This window comes from Diabrotica virgifera, chromosome 9 (genome assembly GCF_917563875.1).
Source record: "Diabrotica virgifera virgifera chromosome 9, PGI_DIABVI_V3a".
Lineage (NCBI taxonomy): Eukaryota > Metazoa > Arthropoda > Insecta > Coleoptera > Chrysomelidae > Diabrotica > Diabrotica virgifera.
The window spans coordinates 219,732,436-219,751,631 of NC_065451.1; the positions used below are offsets into that span (position 1 = coordinate 219,732,436).

General features: G+C 33.2%; 1 protein-coding gene across 1 annotated transcript in view; it reads left to right on the forward strand.

Moving 5' to 3' along the window:
• The window catches only part of LOC126892057 (venom dipeptidyl peptidase 4), a 108,792-nt gene that overhangs the window by 35,875 nt on the left and 53,721 nt on the right, over positions 1-19,196 (forward strand). The window lies entirely within an intron of this gene.

Sequence of the window (19,196 nt, forward strand, 5' to 3'; positions counted from 1 at the left end):
CTGTAGGTGAACAAAATTCATCCGTCATATCAGCTGACAAAAAGTTACACGAAGGGTTCAAATATCGACTGCCGGTTCAACTTCCGGTCACTTTTTGTGAAAAATTAGAACTTACGATGTCCAATTGCTTGTTACAATTTTTTTTATAAGTGTTCTACTCTATCTATTCTGACTTTTCATTAACTTACTTAGATCACATATAATTTAATACAGTTTTGATGTCAGGGTCTTCAAAATTTATGTGGTGAGTTCCGGTATGTGATGAATGAAAAACGACTCCATAAGCAGAAGAAAAAAGTGTTCTCAAGACCTAAGACAATACATCGACTCACAAGAGCGTTGTGACAGTAGCAAAAATTCGAGTTGGGGTTCTAATTACTTTCTCATGCGGCTTACTCTCCTGACTTGGCCCCCTCCGATTATTAAGTGTTCCCAAATCTGAAGAAATGATGGGCGAGTCACAAAGTTTCACAAAAAAGCGAATATTTCGCGAAATGAACGTCAGATCGAAAAACTAAAAAATGCGTGTTCAATATTTTTCAAAAGTCTATCGAATGATACCAAAAACGAACCCCCACGGAAAGGGGTGAGGAGTAAATTAAAAATTTTAAATACGAACCCTGCGATATTTCGCGAAATGAACATCAGAGTGCCAGTGTGTGCTTTTTTTCTGGGGATGAGTACCACCCCCTTCTCGAGTGTGAAAAAATATAGGTCCAAATAAGTCCGTAAGTGGATAAACTAATTAAATTCCTTGTAACTTTTGTTTTTAGATGGTTTTTCGCAAATAAATCAAAAAGTAAGTATTTGATCGAAAAACTATTCCTAGCAAATATAAAGCTTATAAAACAGTAAAAAAAATGATGTATGTATGAAGTCTGGACACACAATAAAAACAGAGTTGGAGCTAATCAAAAGTTGATTCTTATTCGTCAAATTCCAAATCGACTAGTTCAACGTAAAATGTCCAAAAAATAACGCACTTTTCGGGGAAAACCCGCCACAAATTTTTTAAAGAGTTTAAAAAAAGTTTTATTTTTGTTATATAAAAAGTATCTATTCTATCACCATCAGCATCAAAAGTAGACCGGGCAGTATCGTCGCCCCCGCTAGCGAAATTATTCCGATTCGATTTTTTTGCACAAACTTACTCAAAAAGAGGTCCTTATAACATATCCAAAGGGTGCCGGGCGGTGCATTGGTCGAAAAATTGTTTAAAAAATTTTTTTGAAACAAATTCACAAAAACAATTTTTTCATTTCGAACAATTTTTTTTAGATAACTTGTGTCATTCTGGGCAAAAAAGGTGTCTTGCCATTTTTGTTTAAAATTGATTGTTGTCGAGTTATATGCGATTAAAAATTTGAAAAATGCGAAAATGGCCATTTTTAAGTCTTAATAACTCGATTAAAAGTTATTATTATGAAATTAAAAAGTGAGCAGATCAAGTTTCAAACCCTTGCTTCAAGGTCCTTAAGAGATTTTTGTCATTATTTTATTACAAAGCTGTTATTTTTAATTATTAATAATTAGCGCTATAGTCCCGGATTTATCGTCGCCCCTGTTAGTGAAATTATTCCGATTCGATTTTTTTGCACAAAATTACTCAAAAAGAGGTCCTTATAACATATTCACAAGGTGCCGTGGTCGAAAAATTGTTTAAACAATTTTTTAAACAAATCCACAAAAATAATTTTTTCACTTTGAACAATTTTTTTTTTAGATAATTTTGGACATTCTGAACAAAAAAGGTCTCTTGTCAATTTTCTCTAAAATTGATTGTTGTCGAGTTATACGCGATTTAAAACCTGAAAAATGCGAAAATGGCCATATAACTCGACAAAAATCAATTTTAGAGAAAAATCTCAAGATACCTTTTTTGCTCAGAATAACCCAACTTATCTAAAAAATCGTTCGTAATGAAAAAATTATTTTTGTGAATTTGTTTAAAAAATTGTTTAAGGTGATACAGTAGCGATCAACAGGTAGCCAAAACGCGTTCCAAGATTGCGGCTGTAATTTTGAATATTTTTTCAAGATATTTGGCACACGTATCCGTAATATAATAAAGAATGGCGGTACAGAGCCCAATTTGAAAAATATATTAGGTAATATTTGAAAATTATTCTGTAATTAAATACAATATTAAAAAAACGAGCCTGTACCGCCATTAAGAAGAACAAAAAAATACACTTTCTTCAAATAAACTTTTTTATCCGATGCCTAGATTTTGTGTCATTTTGGAACTACTAAAATGTTTTATTTCATTAGTCCAAAACAAAATTTAAATTTTTTAATTCGACAAAATATTTCCACGCACAGGCTGTGGTCTGTATTAATTCGAGAACCAAGAGAGACAGCTCATTAACCGCCTTTCATTTTTTCTTAGAAAATAAACGATCTCTACACAAAGTACTTATAGGATAATACGCCGCCGTTATGAAATGATTGTAGGATGTTAAAATGACGAAGGATGTTTTACCCGGAAATCCGAATTTTATATACTTTTGTTATATTTAATACCCTAATAGCACACGACGTCCTTTGGACGTCCAAAATAGGTCAATTTTTGGTCCTAACGTCCATGGACCATAAACGGACGTCCTTTGGACGTCCGACGCTGGACGTACTTCGGGTGTACTAAATATGTACGTCCTTTGGACGTCCGGCGTTGGACGTCCGGCGTTGGACGTCCGTCAGGTGGACTAAATATGTACGTCCTTTGGACGTCCGGCGTTGGACGTCCTTCGGGTGGACTAAATATGTACGTCCTTCGGACGTCCGGTGTTGGACGTCCTTCGGGTGGAATAAATATGAACGTCCTTTGGACGTCCGTACTCGGACGAAATACGGACCTTTTCCAATCGTCCATATTGGACATATTCTACCAATAAGGGGATTAAACAGCAAAATTATTTAATAAAATATTAACTTAATTATGTTAATAAAATAGTTTAAATGGAAAAGATTATAAATCATATTTAATTCAAAACTGTATATGTAGTTTAATATCTAATACATGTTTTTGTTTTTATGTAAAGTGTGAAAATCTGATCGGTAAATTATTCGTTATGTCCACTCTACATCAACAATAAATTGAACAAGAAATTGACTAAGTTATTCAAGGCCAAATTTGACGAGTACAAAATGTATGATTTGTAATAGAAAATGAAGGAATTTGATGAAATAGAACAATTGGATATGTTTTATTTTGTCAAATTTCTTTATTTTCTGTTTATTCACGGCAAAATTGGAAGTAGAATTGTGTTTTGTATAAGCCAAATTTGACCTTGAATAACTTGTCGTCAATTTCTTGTTCAATTATTGTTGATGTAAAGTGGACTTTATAATGTTTTATTATTCCCGTTACCAAGATGACAGAAGTTTGGTGGTTAATTCTAATAAGCAAAAATATAATTTTTATCAATGTATCCTTACTACAGATGAATATTGAGAGCATCTTTTTGAAGTTGAGCGTACGTGTGCCCAAAATAGGTCCAGTTTTAGTCCTAATGCGGATGGACTATAAATGAACGTCCTTCGGACGTCCGACGTTGGACGTACTTACGTGTTGAATAAATATGAACGTCCTGTGGACGTCCATTGGACGTCCGTGCTCGGACGTCCGTTGGACATTGACATCGATCCGTGAGCGTCATCTGCAAAGAAGAAAATCACAAGCCAGGACAACCAATCCAAATAGTGAGTGTTTCAAACTTTTGTGTTGTGTTGTCAAAAGTTTATTTAATTATTTATGTTTTTCCTTACATACTTACATATTTTTTCAAGCTTTTTGGTATATTTTTCATATTTTTTACTATATTTCGATAAAAAAATTCTTCGCAGTTTTATCCTAATCAACATCATCATCATTCTATCCAAAAAGGCAAATCGCCAAAATCGCAATTTTATCATAATATGATATGTATATTTGCATTTTACCACATTTTTTCGATGTTTTGAAACATTTTTGTATATCTTTTGTGTATCTATCTATATTTTGTATATCACCCCTCCTCGGGGTGAAACTCACCCCCCAAATTCACATACTAATTTGTAAGTACACATACTTTGTAAGTATGGAATAAAGGTTGCTTAATATTAATCAGTTTATCGAAGTCCGGACTTATTTTGAACGTTTTTCACCCCAGAGAAAGAGTGAAACTCACCCCAGGGCAATAGCACACATTGGCACAATATCACTTTTTTTCTTTGGCATGTTAGCTATGCGTATGCCAAATTTCATGTCAATCCTTTAAAATTTACAGCAAAAACCATCAAAGAATGTAGTAATACTTGTTTTCATGAAGTCGGTGATAGAGTTTGACAAATCTTTATGGTTGTTAAATATCTTTTAATTTGTGTATTCGATTTTTAAAGGTAGGTACTATATAGGTACGTCCATTTGGCACAATAAAAAATAACCTTCGACCGGTACATATTGCTTGTATCGATGCTCGGTGCATTGTTCAGTCATAAATTTTACCTGTCCCTATAGCGTCGGCCGTCGGGTCCTATTGTAAATTATTATAATAATAGTCCGTCTCGGTATTTTATTATTTCTGTCATAAGTATCTCTGTGGAAATGCAAATGCTGCTTGTAACATCCCCAAAAAACCAGCTCTACTATTAATTGTACTCGTATAAATAAGTGTATAATATGTACCTACCTACTTATTTATTGTATTCATTTATAGACCTGGATCCCGCGTAATAAAAAAAGTTGATTAACAGCAAGCAAGAAAATTTGTTAATAGCTTCACGGTGTCTAGTCGGACAAACTTTGATGTACGGGAATACTGGAACCGGGGAAGTTTTAATTGTGGAACAGGTTAAAAACTTGGAACATCAGACTACCGAAAACGTTCCATGTATTTTGTCGGACAGAACTTCCAATTGATTTGTTACCATTTCATTAAACTCTTATGCAAAAATCAGACTGCGTACCAGTCTACTTTTATTCTCTTAATATTTTTACTTAAAAAAAGTGTACTACAATCATCTCGCTAAACTTAATATAACTGTTTTCGAGATAAACCCATTTTAAATCTGCGATATAACATAATTTTTTGCATAATATTGTAGTTAAATCCGAAAAATCAACTTAAAACCATAATAATAATTGTGCCAATTCTCATTTATGTCATTTATATTTTTGGAGATTTTTATGGTTTATAAGTTATTTTTCGAGTTTAGCGAGACGAATGTAGTATATATTTTTTAAGTAATAATATTAAGAGAATAAAAGTTTTGATTCGAAAAGTATATGTAATGTAGAGTTCCCTCAGCGATGTGATATAATATTATTACAGTATAGCTCCCCGTGCATGACAAGCTTATGGAGGTAGCCCATATAGCCTAGGCTATAATATTATTAAAAAAATCACTTAGATGGGACAATGGCTTTAGGAAATTCGAGACATCAAAAATGGCCCATTTTTAAGGTGGTGCGTTAATTTCTTGGAGAAATGTAATTATAATTTAATGTAAATAATCTAATATCCAATAATTGTAAATTAATATAAGATGTAATATAAGTTCCTTAAAAAATATATTTTTTATTTCCCACAATACATTCTCCACAGGTATAAATATCGTCTCTAGACGTCCACCGAACGTCCCCCCAGGACGTTAGATGGATGATCGGCAGCAATACATTGGACCAAACTGGGACGTCCTATGAAGGCCCAATTGACGTCCACCGAACGTCCCTTCGGACGTTAGGTGGACCTCCATTGGGCGTTTGGCAACGTGGAATTTGGACCAAAATTGGACGTCCTGTTAAGGTCCAATTCACGTCCCCTAAGACGTCCGATTAAGATCCAATTTACTCCGATTAAGGTCCAATTTACGTCCAATTAAGGTCCCATTTACGTCCGATTAAGGTCCAATTTACGTCCGATTAAAGTCCAATTTACGTCCGATTAAGGTTCAATTTACGTCCGATTAAGGTCCAATTTACGTCCGATTAAGGTTCAATTTACGTCCGATTAAGGTCCAATTTACGTCCGATTAGGGTCCAATTTACGTCCCCTAGGACGTCCGATTAAGGTCCAATTTACGTCCGATTAAGATCCAATATATGTCCCCTCGGACATTAGATGGACGTCCAATGGACGTTCGGTAGCGCGACATTTGGACCAAAATAGGACGTATAAAGGACGTTCCTCGGACGAAAACGGACGTCCAATGGACGTCCCTAAAGTCCGTGAAGGACGTCCATTGGACGTCCTTGTGCTATTAGGGTAGGTACCTACCTATAATTCTGGTGATTTTTTAAATCCTCTATTGTTAAGAGAATTTACACCTTTAGCCAAAGTTTTACGATTTTCTAACGGAAATTAGCAAGTTATTTTAAATACGCACCAATTATCGATGTTGAAAGGAGTTTTTCAAGTTATAAAAATATTTTGTCTGATCAAAGAATATGTTTCCTCGTAAAGAATTTGGAAAAACACATTGTAGTGAATTATAATCGAAGATATATTTATAGTGATATTGTTGTTTTATTTTAAATAGGTAACTATTGGTAGCAGTTTTTGTAAAAACTGTGAATAAATTGCATATATAAAAAATGATTTTATTTGAAAAATAATAAATAAGATTACTAAATAAGACAGAAAATTTGTGGTTTCCCGAAATGCGCATTTTTTGAATTTTTGTGCATATCTTGCGCATATTTCGTAATTTTTTAACCGCATATATATGCGAATATTTCATCAAAATTGATCGCATATAAATCCGCTCCTTAGTCATTGTATTCTGTTGGCTGATTCCAATGATTTGAGCCGCCGTACGACACGTTGGGACCAATGGGAGTGAAGATACGTAACTAATACCTATCAAGAGGTTTACTCAAACTTCTTTTCTGTACTTATACCTACCACTCGGTATAAGTACAAAAAAGAAGTTTGTGTAAACCTTTGCACAACTGTGTAAATACTAAAGAAAAATCTAAAATATTAAAAAAAAATAGTGGAATCCGTTAATCTGTTCTCGAAAAAATTAGCTATGAAAATGAGCATAATTTTCTATATCCCTAACTTTTGACGAGCAGTTTAGCTTAAATGGGGAAAAGCGGTAAGCTTAGACCAAACACCAGTAGGAGGCATTCAATTAATTGAGGAAAAAAATTAAATGGATAACAATATTCATTTCAGTTATAGAAAAGGCATTGCCCCGCTAGAATGGTTGAAATCACAAGTAACAATTAATAGTCCTACAAAAAAGACAGGCGCTTGAAAGTGATAAGACCATTGAACAATAAGCCTGCGAACTGCCTTTTAAACACATTCTTAAAAATAATCCATAACACAATTAAAAAAAGGTTTGTTAAGAAATTCTTTTATAGACTTCAGAAATTCAACAACTTCTCCTGATTATGTTTAAAAAACGTACGGAATGCACTAAATGAAAAAAAGAAGAAAAAGATTTATCATACCGTTATACTCTAATATATTCTTACGTTGAATATTTGATGCTTCCCTGTAGAGTATAAAACGGACAGTTGTGTTTTTTCCCGTGAGCTGCCTTGTTTAGTCTTCTTTGTCGTTCTATTCGTTAAATCCTATCCTCTCAAGTCACAGCGTCAGAAAGCAGTGGGTATATGCAGTGAACGGGAGGCCTATGTTGAGCAGTGAACGTTGGGGCCCTTTCGCGTTTATCATATGTAGAGAAGTCGCTTGTCAAAACCTGGACGTATGTAATCGTATTCTATTTGTTAAATACTCTCACCTAATATGTCATACCATGTGTGTTAATCCATTTTATTTCTACAATTTTAAAGTGTTATTACATGCCGTCATTTTCATTTGTCTACACCATCTTATTCTGCCAGTTAAATCCCATCATTTCAGACGCTGTACGTCACGATTGAACCAATAGAACCGTAGATACAAGACTAAGGCCCTTTTGACATGATGCTGTAATTGATTTTCATACGTCATTGTATTATATTAGTCAAATCCAGTTATTTTAGGTGCTGTACGCCACGATTGGACCAATAGGAGCGAAGATACGTAAATAAGGCCCTTTTGACATATTGCTGTATTTGATTTTTCTGTGTCATTGTATTCTGTTCATTAAACCCTACCATTTGAGCTGCTGTACGTCACAATTGGACCAATAGGACTAGATATACATAACTAGGGCCCTTTTGACTTGTTGCTGTATTTGATTTTTCTGTGTCATTGTATTTTATTTGTCAAGTCCTATTATTTGAGATGCCGTACGTCACGATTGGTCTTATAGGACCGAAGATACGCGACTAAGGCCCTTTTGACATGAGGTTGTATTTGATTTTTCTCTCATTGTATTCTGTTTGTCAAATCCTATCATTTGAGGTGCTATACATCACGATTGGACCAACAGGACCGAAGATACATAACTAAGGCCCTTTTGACATATTGCTTGTTTGATTTTTCTGTGTCATTGTCTTCTATGATGTCTAAGGCATATCTCTGATATGCCCTATTGTTAAATTGGACTTCGTAAGTCCTAGGTTTTCACCCACAAGCTTTTATTTGACACCTCATTTGTCATTCTACCCGGTATAATGGCGGAGGAGTTATATTGGCGGTCGTACGGACCGACAGAAAGAGTACCCAGCTCAAATATCTCACCTTTAGTACCATCCTTGGATTATAAGCTTTCATTTGACACCTCATTTATTATTATAGCTGGTATAATGATAGAGGAGTTACATTCGCGGTCGGACGGACCCACCGACAGACCGCCTAGGTCAAATATCTCACCTTTAGTACCATCCTTGTATTACCAGCTTACATTTGACACCTTATTTGTCATTCTACCTGGTATAATGACGGAGAAGTTATATTCGCGGTCGTACGGACCGACAGAAAGATTGTCTAGGCCAAATATCTCACTTTTAGTACCATCCTTGGATTATAAGCTTTCATTTGACACCTTATTTATCATTCTACTTGGTATAAAGACGCAGAAGTTATAGTCGCGGTCGTACGGACCGGCGGAAAGACAGCTTAGGTCAAATCGCTCACCTGTAGTACCATCATTGGATTATCAGCTTTCATTTGACACCTCATTTGTCATTCTACTTGGTATAAAGACGCAGAAGTTATAGTCGCGGTCGTACGGACCGGCGGAAAGACAGCCTAGGTCAAATCGCTCACCTGTAGTACTATCATTGGATTATCAGCTTTCATTTGACACCTCATTTGTCATTCTACCTGGTATAACGACGGAGGGGTTATATGCGCGGTCGTACGGACCGACGGAAAGACAGCCTGGGTCAAATATCTCACCTTTAGTACCATCCTTGGAATATAAGCTTTCATTTGACACCTCATTTGTCATTCTACCTGGTATAATGACGGAGAAGTTATATTCGCGGTCGTACGGACCGACAGAAAGATTGCCTAGGCCAAATATCTCACCTTTAGTACCATCCTTGGATTATAAGCTTTCATTTGACACCTCATTTATCATTCTGCCTGGTATAATGATTGAGGAGTTATACTCGCGGTCGGACGGACCGACGGACAGACCGTGTAGGTCAAATATCTCACCTTTAGTACCATCCTTGGAATATCAGCCTTCATTTGACACCTCATTTCTCATTCTACATGGTATAATGACGGAGGAGTTATATTCCCGGTCGTACGGACCGTCGGAAAGACAGCCTAGGTCAAATATCTCACCTTTATTACCATCCTTGGAATATAAGCTTTCATTTGACACCTCATTTGTCATTCTACCTGGTATAATGATGGAGGAGTTATATTGGCGGTCGGAGGGACCGGCGCACAGATCGCCTAAGTTAAATATCTCACCTTTAGTACCATCCTTGTATTATAAGCTTTCTTTTGACACCTCATTTGTCATTCTACCTGGTATAATGACGGAGGAGTTATATTTGCGGTCGGAGGGACCGACGGAAAGACAGCCTAGGTCAAATATCTCACCGTTAGTACCATCCTTGGATTATATGCTTTCATTTGACACCTCATTTGTCATTCTACCTGGTATAATGATGGAGGAGTTATATTCGCGGTCGTAAAGACCGACGGACAGACCGCCAAGGTCAAATATCTCACCTTTAGTACCATCCTTGGATTATCAGCTTTCATTTGATACCTCATTTGTCATTCTAGCTGGTATATTGACGGAGGAGTTGTGGTTACAGACAGACGGACAGACGGACGTGGATAATACAAAGTTTTCACATTTTTTCAAAATTGGGTGAAAACAATAAAACATGATGCCAGACTGATTTCTTTATGAAAATAATATATACATTCTCAAATTGTCTATTTTTCGTTGTGAATAATATTGTATTCAACAGTGATGCCAAATTTCTGATGCCAAAATGATTGATAATGAAAGTGGGATATACGTTTTCATGTATATAACGGCAGCGACAAAACGGTAAAACACTGAACTAAATGTATATAATATTTTCACTGTACGATCATTTTGGACTCAAACATTTTATGGAATAAACTTATATAACTTAGTAAGAGGTAAACAAGGAAAGCTGATATATTAAAGTAACATCAAGGAATCAAATCTCTAACTACCGAGCTGATTAGACTTCTGGTAGCAAGTACAGGAATAAAGTTATTAAGGTAGTGTAAAGTGGCATCGATATACAGATGCCACTTTGCAAGACGATGCCAAATCGATGGTAAATGCATAATGTATCGATGCCAAATTGATAGTAGGATGTATATATATATATATATATATATATATATATATATATATATATATATATATATATATATATATATATATATATCATACTAGTGACGTCATCCGTCTGGACGTGATGACGTAATAGAATATTTTGATCACGTTATGCGCCACCAGAGGGATATAATATACCTACTCCTACTGTAATAATACAAGGCAAGGTAGACGGAAGAATCGACGAAGAACGTTATGGCTTCGAAACACGAGAGAATGGTTTAACAGATCCTCTGCCTCCCTTTTCTGTGCTGCTGTCAACAAAATTATTACTACCGTCAATTTGAAAGTCAACGCTCGATATTCGAACACGGTAGATAAAGAAAAAGATCGTTTTGATGCCATACTGACACCGAAAATCAAATATCATATTTTTTAAGTAGACCAGGGCGCATCTGTAAAAATATTAGTACATTTGGACGTTGAGAGGTGACTCAAATCTTTTTGTAGAAATTGCTTTAAAATAAATCAAATAATAATATTTTAGTTATCCTCCCTCTCAAAAAAGTCCGGAACATTGTTTAAATAATCAAAATGTCAAAAAATTAAGGAAAAATTCGATTTTGTTCTTCGTTTTTTGATTATAACTTTAAAAGTATTAATTTCCGAGAAAAGTTGTACTGACATAAAAGTTGCGTAATTAAATTTCCTACAATATAGAATTGGTTAAAAATGTAAAAAATAGTCACCCTTGTTGCAAAATAGCAATAATTGCGAAAAAACCATACAAAAACAAGTATTCGCATTTTACGTTTTTCAACCTTTTATGCTACACTTAGGACCTTCATATTTTACCCTGAAAAACTTTATGATACAGTTAAACAATTCTGTAAATTTAATTAAGATCGGTTCAATAGCTTTTGCAAAATAAATTTTGCAATCCAGCTTTCGTAAAAAAAATTCATTTTTTCAAAATGTTTCAGGACTGAAAATAAAGCAGATAGCCAGTTGAAAATTTTTTTGCATATAGAAGTGTACTGTACCTTTCATTTGCAATTTTGCAAAATTTAAATCGATTAACACCACAGCGTCAGGAATTTTTTAAATAAACATTCATTATTGGTGCTACGCGCAGGACAGCGGATAGTTTGCTCTGATTGGGCATTCCAATGACCTTTGATAATGATTGATACATATTAATTTGTATTACATTTCGATATAAATAAATAAATTTGCTTATTGCAAAATAAAAACACATACTCTATCCTTTGAAATAACACTTTTATTAGCAAAAAATTTATTATTTTTAAACATATGCAATTGTTTAAACAATATTTCACAAACAATAATAAAATTAGTTTGATTTTTGTGGAATTAAAATATTAAAATACAACAAAATATAGAGTAAGAAAATAATATATTAGATAAAGATTAGAAGAAATTTTCGAAGAATTTTCGAAGAAATGCGCTGTCCTGCGCATAGCACCAAAAATTATTGTTTATTTCAAAAATTTTCTGACGCTGTGGTAATTAATCGATTTTAATTTTGAAAATTAAAAATGAAAGGTACATTACACTTCTATAAGCAAACAAAATTTGCTATCTGCTTTATTTTCAGTCCTGTAACATTTTGAAAAAATGAATTTTTTTTGCGAAAACTGGATTGCAAAATTTATTTGCAATAAATACCGATTTATTGCAGATAAATCTGTTAAACCGATCTTAATGAAATTTACAGTATTATTTTACGATATTATATAGTTTTTCTGAGTGAAATATGAAGGTCCTAAGTGTAGCATAAAAGGTTGAAAAACGTAAAATGCGAATACTTGTTTTTGTATGGTTTTTTCGCAATTATTGCTATTTTGCAACAAGGGTGACTATTTTTTACATTTTTAACCAATTCTATATTGTAGGAGATTTAATTACACAACTTTTATGTCAGTACAGCTTTTCTAGGAGATGAATACTTTTAATGTTATAGTCAAAAAACCAAGAAAAAATCGAATTTTTCCTTCAATTTTTGACATTTTGATTATTTAAACAATGTTCCGGACCTTTTTGAGAGTTAGGATAACTCAAATATTATTATTTGATTTCTTTTCAAGCAATTTCTGCAAAAAAATTGAGTCACCTCTCAACGTCCATCTCAAAACAGATGCGCCCTGGACTAAAGGGGTACTCCCATCTCGGCTCACTATAATCCTTTAGTCCTTTATCATACCCCAGGTACATTTTAAAAACTCCCCAGGTCGGCTCGAAGATTAACAGGTACGTATTAGTACCCCATTAGTAGGTACAATAATAATTTTACCTTGGAATTACACACTAGGGAAAATTTCTTATTAACATAGAAAAACATCTTACCCTCAATACCCCTTTCTTCAATATTGTACAGAAAATTTGGTTTCTTTGCGAATTTAAGAAACAGTTTCTCTTGGTTGGAAATTTTGGCCGTGGAATCGATTTCGCTACTGATACATAGGATAAAGAAAGCTTGGTTAGATGTTTGAGACATATTGACTGTTTGGGTATCTACTATGTCACTGCTCATGTAGTCAAAAATAATTATTTCTAGTTGAAGGTACACTAACGTCACTGTTTTTGTACTATTAGTCTAAGTAATGAAGCTTAGAATAGAACAAAACCTCGCAATTTTTACAGAATGGATGGATTTGCTTGAAAATTTGAGAATAAGTAGTGGATAGTCCAAGAATCAAAATCTATATGATGTCAAAAGGCGCTTTTACCATGGGGGTGGTTGCCACCCCATCTCGGGGTGGAAATTTTTTATTATATTTAGACCGCAAAAGTTGGTAAAAACATTTATTCTAAGCAAAAAACGTTCTATACATTTTTTTGATAAAATCAATACTTTTTCATTTATTCGCTATCGAAAGTGTTAGTTTTATATCGAAAAAATCAATGTTTTTAATCAGTTTTCTGCTAATAACTCAAAAAGTTTTCGTTTTATCAAAACAACTTTGCTTAATATGTTGTTGTTTGTTTGGGTTTATATGACTGCGGACACTAAATCCATTCGCCAATTTTACTATTTTTTATTTTATTAGTCATTTTTTCGTATCTTATCCTAAAACTAATACTAATAAAATAAACAATTCTACTAATAAATAATTATTTTTGTATTTTTTTTTTATAATTTTTTATATATATATTTTTATTAATTTTTTTCCAAATGATGTTCTCAGAGTTCCACAGTAAAAACTGCAACATTCTTCTTTAGCCCTCTACTTCATTCGAAACTTTGCTTAATAAAAATGTACCTTTTGAAAAAATAAACAAATATCGTTTTTTAAATTTTTTTTTAAAACCAATAGTAATCGAGCTATACTTTTTATATGTTAGCTCTTCTTCGTCAAATGCTAAATATTGTAGATTCAAAGTCAAACGACGGGAAATCTATGCATTTTTCGAGGATAACTCATTGAAACTAATTTAAAGTGTTTAAAAATATCTATCTCTAGAAATAAAAAAGTCTCTAGCTCAAAAATTAAATAACTTATAATGAAAAGAATGTAAGTCCCTATTTTTTTCGGCAAAAAATTTATCGGAAACAACCCCCTTATCACCAGCCTAATTATCATTAGTCACTGGCCCTATTTTTCCTTTTTTATTTATGTATTATTAATAGCTTCTAAAGGTTTGACTGGCTTAAAATTATTAGTTTTTAATAAAATGGAGTTAAAAGCGAGTAATTAATTTTTGTAGTTTGGGTAAAAAATTCCTTTTCCTTCGGAATAGAAAGATTAGCATCAGAGATACGAAAAAATGTGTTAATATGAAATTGTAGTTTATTTAATTCTCAAGAACATGGTTTGCAAAAAAATTTTCCTACGGCAAGAACTGAGTGAGCTATTGACAATTAAAACTTGTAATAACATGCAAAAACCACCTTTACCAACCCTTTCAAAGTCACCTCTTTTTGAGACTGAGGACTTTAAAAAGATTTAATATTAACAGCCTTATAGATCTTATAAAAACCTATAAAATTCTTTATCACCAAACTTTCTAAGATAAAAAATTAAAAGGTTACGGTTAAAAAAATCAATATATTTTTTGAAAAAAAGAAAAGAGAAATCCAATTGGAAGCATAATAATGTAAGATAGCGGTGTTTTTAGTCATTGGTCTTATTCATTCTTCTTTATTAGATTCTTATTAATAGGTTCTAGACGTTTGTGGCTTATAATGATTAGTTTAAAAAAAACTGGAGTTAAAAGCGAATAACGAATTTTAATAGTTTGGTAAAAAATGCAATTTTCTTCAGAATAGAAAGATTAGCATCAGAGATATGAAAAAATTATTCGATATGAAATTGTAGATTATTTACTTTCCAAGAACTTGGTTTGAAAAATTTTTTTCTGCGGCACAAATTGAGTGAATTGTAAATGAGTATCTATACCAAAAACATTGATTTCTTAGATATAAAACTAACACTTTCGATAGCGAATAAATCGAAAACTATTAATTTTATCAAAAAAATGTATAGAACGTTTTTTGCTTAGAATGAATGTTTTTATCAACTTTTGCGGTCAAAATATAATAAAAAACTTCCACCCCGGAGATGGGGTGCAACCACCCCCATGGTAAAAGCGCCTTTCGAAATCATATAGATTTTGATCCTTGGACTATCCACTACTTATTCTCAAATCTTCAAGCAAATCGATCCATTCTGTAAAAATTGCGAGGTGAAAAGCTTCAGTTCCTGGACTATATGTTTTACAAAGCACGACAAAATGCAGAACGATGTTACTCACTCGACATCTCGTAGTGGAATAAATGTATCTTTCAATTTACTACTAGTTCACTATCCAGACAAAATAGAGTATAATGACATCTTTCAAGCCCAGTTATTATTTTTATTGTGCTATGTATAATTATACAGGGTGTCCAGAAACTCTACCGACAAACGAAGACAGGAGATTCCTCAGATAATTTTAAGATAATTTAACCCAATTCACCTAGTCCGAAAATGCTTCCTAAGGGAGCTAGAGCTCTTTGAAGATGGCGTCATGTAATTAGTTTTTCTTAAATACCTCCAGAAGGCTTCTATTTAGAAAAACGAAAATTGGTATACACATTTACTTTCCAGAAATGAATCGATTCCATCCATTGCTAATTTCTAGTACAGGTCATAGGCGTCCGTTTTGGGTAGGGCAACGGTTATTTTATCGCCTAACTTTTTTGTCTTTAATTTTTAAGCATTTTTGACTCTGAATTATTTAATTGTGAGTTATTCTAGTACTAAAAGGTACTCTTAGTTTAAGTCGATAGGACACACCGTTTTCTAGAAAAATCGATTTGAAAATTTTTCGTTCCTTGAATTTAAAAAAAAAAGATTAAAAAAAACTATTTAGAAAGATGAAAACTGGTACATCCCAGCAAACAGACCGACGTGTTAATTACGTGAATTTTGGGTACATTTGTCACCAATATACGTAAATTGCTTACGTGAATTTCACGTGAAAATTTGGTTGGAATGTCACATTGAAAATACGTCTTTAAATTACGTGAATAACTCGTCTTCAATAGACGTGTTATTTACCTTAAATAGCAATAAAAATCTTTCGGGAAATTCACCTTGCAAATACGTGTTGATTAACGTATCTATCTTTTAGGGAATGTATATATTAGTATTCACGTGAAAGATACGTCCTCGGTTCACGTAAATAATACGACCTTAATTAACTTATGAATCACGTAATTATTATCCTCATAATATGATATAAATAAAACAAGCATATAAAGTATTAACAATGTATTTATTTAGTAGAATTTAGAGACTTAAAGACACATTAAAAAATTTGCCAACACAAAACACAACACAGGTCACTTTTTATTTCGAGGAGGACACTTCGACACTTTCTTGTTTTTTCTCCTCGAGCAGTGAGGTAAACGTTAATACGAAAGACATTACTATAAATAAACCCGCCTAAAATAAAACAAGGGAAATAAAGCTCTTCACGTTTCACTTTTTGTGGTGAGAAATGTGAGAAGCCAGAGAAGCTGATATTAGAGGTAATGATCATCGATTATAAAAATCGATTATTTTTAAATTACAGTTAAACTATTCTACTTACTTTAAATTAGTATTACGAATTTTCTTTTTGTTTTTAAATTTCTTCTACTATTACCCAAGTAGCAATTTGTCGACGCGACAACGTTGTCTACCGCGTGGCAACGTTTTGTTACAACGTTGTTATTGCCTAGAAGATGACCCTATTCTGCACTAATTTGGTGGACGATTTTTGAGTTGTCTTGACGTTGCCTAGGCAACCTCCTATGAAGCAACATCGTTTCGTAAGCGTTGCATAAGACAACTGAAGCGACTATAAAAAGAACCTGCGCATGCAATGGTTGCTCAAGGAGTCAGACTGTTTGTCAGACAGAGTTATGTTTTTTTACCTATATTTTTAACACCTGTATGGTGAATGCGAAAACCAAAAAGGTAACTATTTTGACATCGTATTAGGTATTTAAATTTATATAAATGGTGCATTAAACAATATTACCAATATTACTAAAAAAATACCTTACTACCAACCCTAGACCGATAAGACAACTTAGAAGTCCAATCGCCAACCAAACCCGGCCGCGCTGACTATTCCAACCATTTTAGAACGCACCCTCTTATTGGGTGATAGAGAGGTCATGTGACCAGTGTCAAAAGTGTAACATTCTCCTTAACAGCGTTGCCACATTTAGGAGATTTCTACTTTTTTGGTAGATTTTTGATATTTTTTAAAATATTCTAGTAGGTAATATTTTTTAGTAGATTTTTGGTATATTTCAACATTTTGTTATGACTAAAATAAAATTTGCTTTATAATAGTATTTACCCATTTCTAAATTAATTTTCAGACATTTGGTTACAATTTCCCAATGTCATTACCGAAAATAAGATTCAGGACGTAGATGATGAATATTACAGAGAAATTAAACTGGAAACTGGATTCTTGTGTTACAAACTTGCAGATTTCAAGTAACAGTGCAAGCAGTATTTCAGGTGTTATTGAAGAGTTCGGGCATTCGGTGAGCCTATTAGAAGCTAACGATGAAAAACTAAAATATCTAAACATATGTAACTTTGCAAAACACAAAATGTTGTGTTCACGTGTTTCTAATGCGAAACAATTGTTTGAAGAATTTGATCCAGACATGCAGATGTTAAAATTAGTGGATGACAAAATATTCTAGTTGTCAAATGTACCCATTCATTTTTTTCGAATCATGAGGAAACTATAATAAGTATTTTTGAAAAACTTGAACGCAGAATGAAAGACTGCATTATTTAGAAAAACCAAAACGTTTCTTTTGAATGAGATATTTGGAATTAAAATGACACTACATTTTGTCTTTTTTTTCACCCCTGTAACTTATTAAAATAAACATTATAGAAGTTTTCAGGGACTTTCGGTCCTCGGTAATAACGTAATCTTTCTTTCTGCGTTTAAACTTTTCAAAATACTTATTAGTTTTCTCAGGATTCGCAAAAAATGAAAACATTTAAAATACATTGAACATTTTAACGGGCGACATTTTGCGCCTATCCCCTTAAGTTAGCTGTTGTTTTTATTATCAAAAATCCCAAATATATTCCAAAAATCCTTAAGTATATTTTAGTTTTTGATTTAGTAGATTTTAGCTAAAAAATGGTAATTACCAGTTGTTGCTTTGGAATAATTAGGTTTCCAATTTTTTGGAATTCCTCTTGGGATAGTTAAGACGGATATGCAGATTACTGTATAAGTATACTGTATTTTACATGGCCTAAAAAGAATCTACTGATTTTGTGAAAGCAAAACTACTGAAAGAGTAAAAACTGACCTGGCAACCTCGTCTAGCAAAGCTGATACAAAGATTGAAAGATTAAGGTTATCAAATCTACTGATAAAACAGTGGACCATGGAATGGAAATCAGCTACTAAAAAAAACAAATAAACAGGTTGTTAAATAAATCGAAAATTTCCAGCAAAATAAAACATATAATAATAAGAAAAAAATAAGGTTATAAAGTAAATTCTTTCTCTCCTTCTGAAGTTGCCGTAAAGGTGTCACACACCTAGAACAACACCTAGGGTCGTGACAGACAACTTCAGAGTCGGCCATAAAACCCAAATCGGCCAGGGCTTAAATTAGTTTAGCATTATAACGTTTTTAATTCGTTGCGATTGTTGAAAAAACTGAACTGTGATATGTAGTTGTCACAATGGTAATAAATTAGTTGCCCGTATAACTAAAGGTATTACTTAACGTTGTAACATCGTAATGTCAGTCGGGGTAGGGGACGTTGGCCGAAACAACTAAAAATGCTCTCGAGCAACGTTATATACAATGCATTTGTTTGTACTGACAACCAATGCGTCGAAAAATTGCTACTTGGGTAACTAATTGGTCTTACTAAAAATCTATTTCAATACCAGAATAATATAAAAAAATAATCCTATCGAAACGTATCTATTATTCGATAAATCGATTAATTTAGTTTTCGAACCAACTATGTTAGTCACGT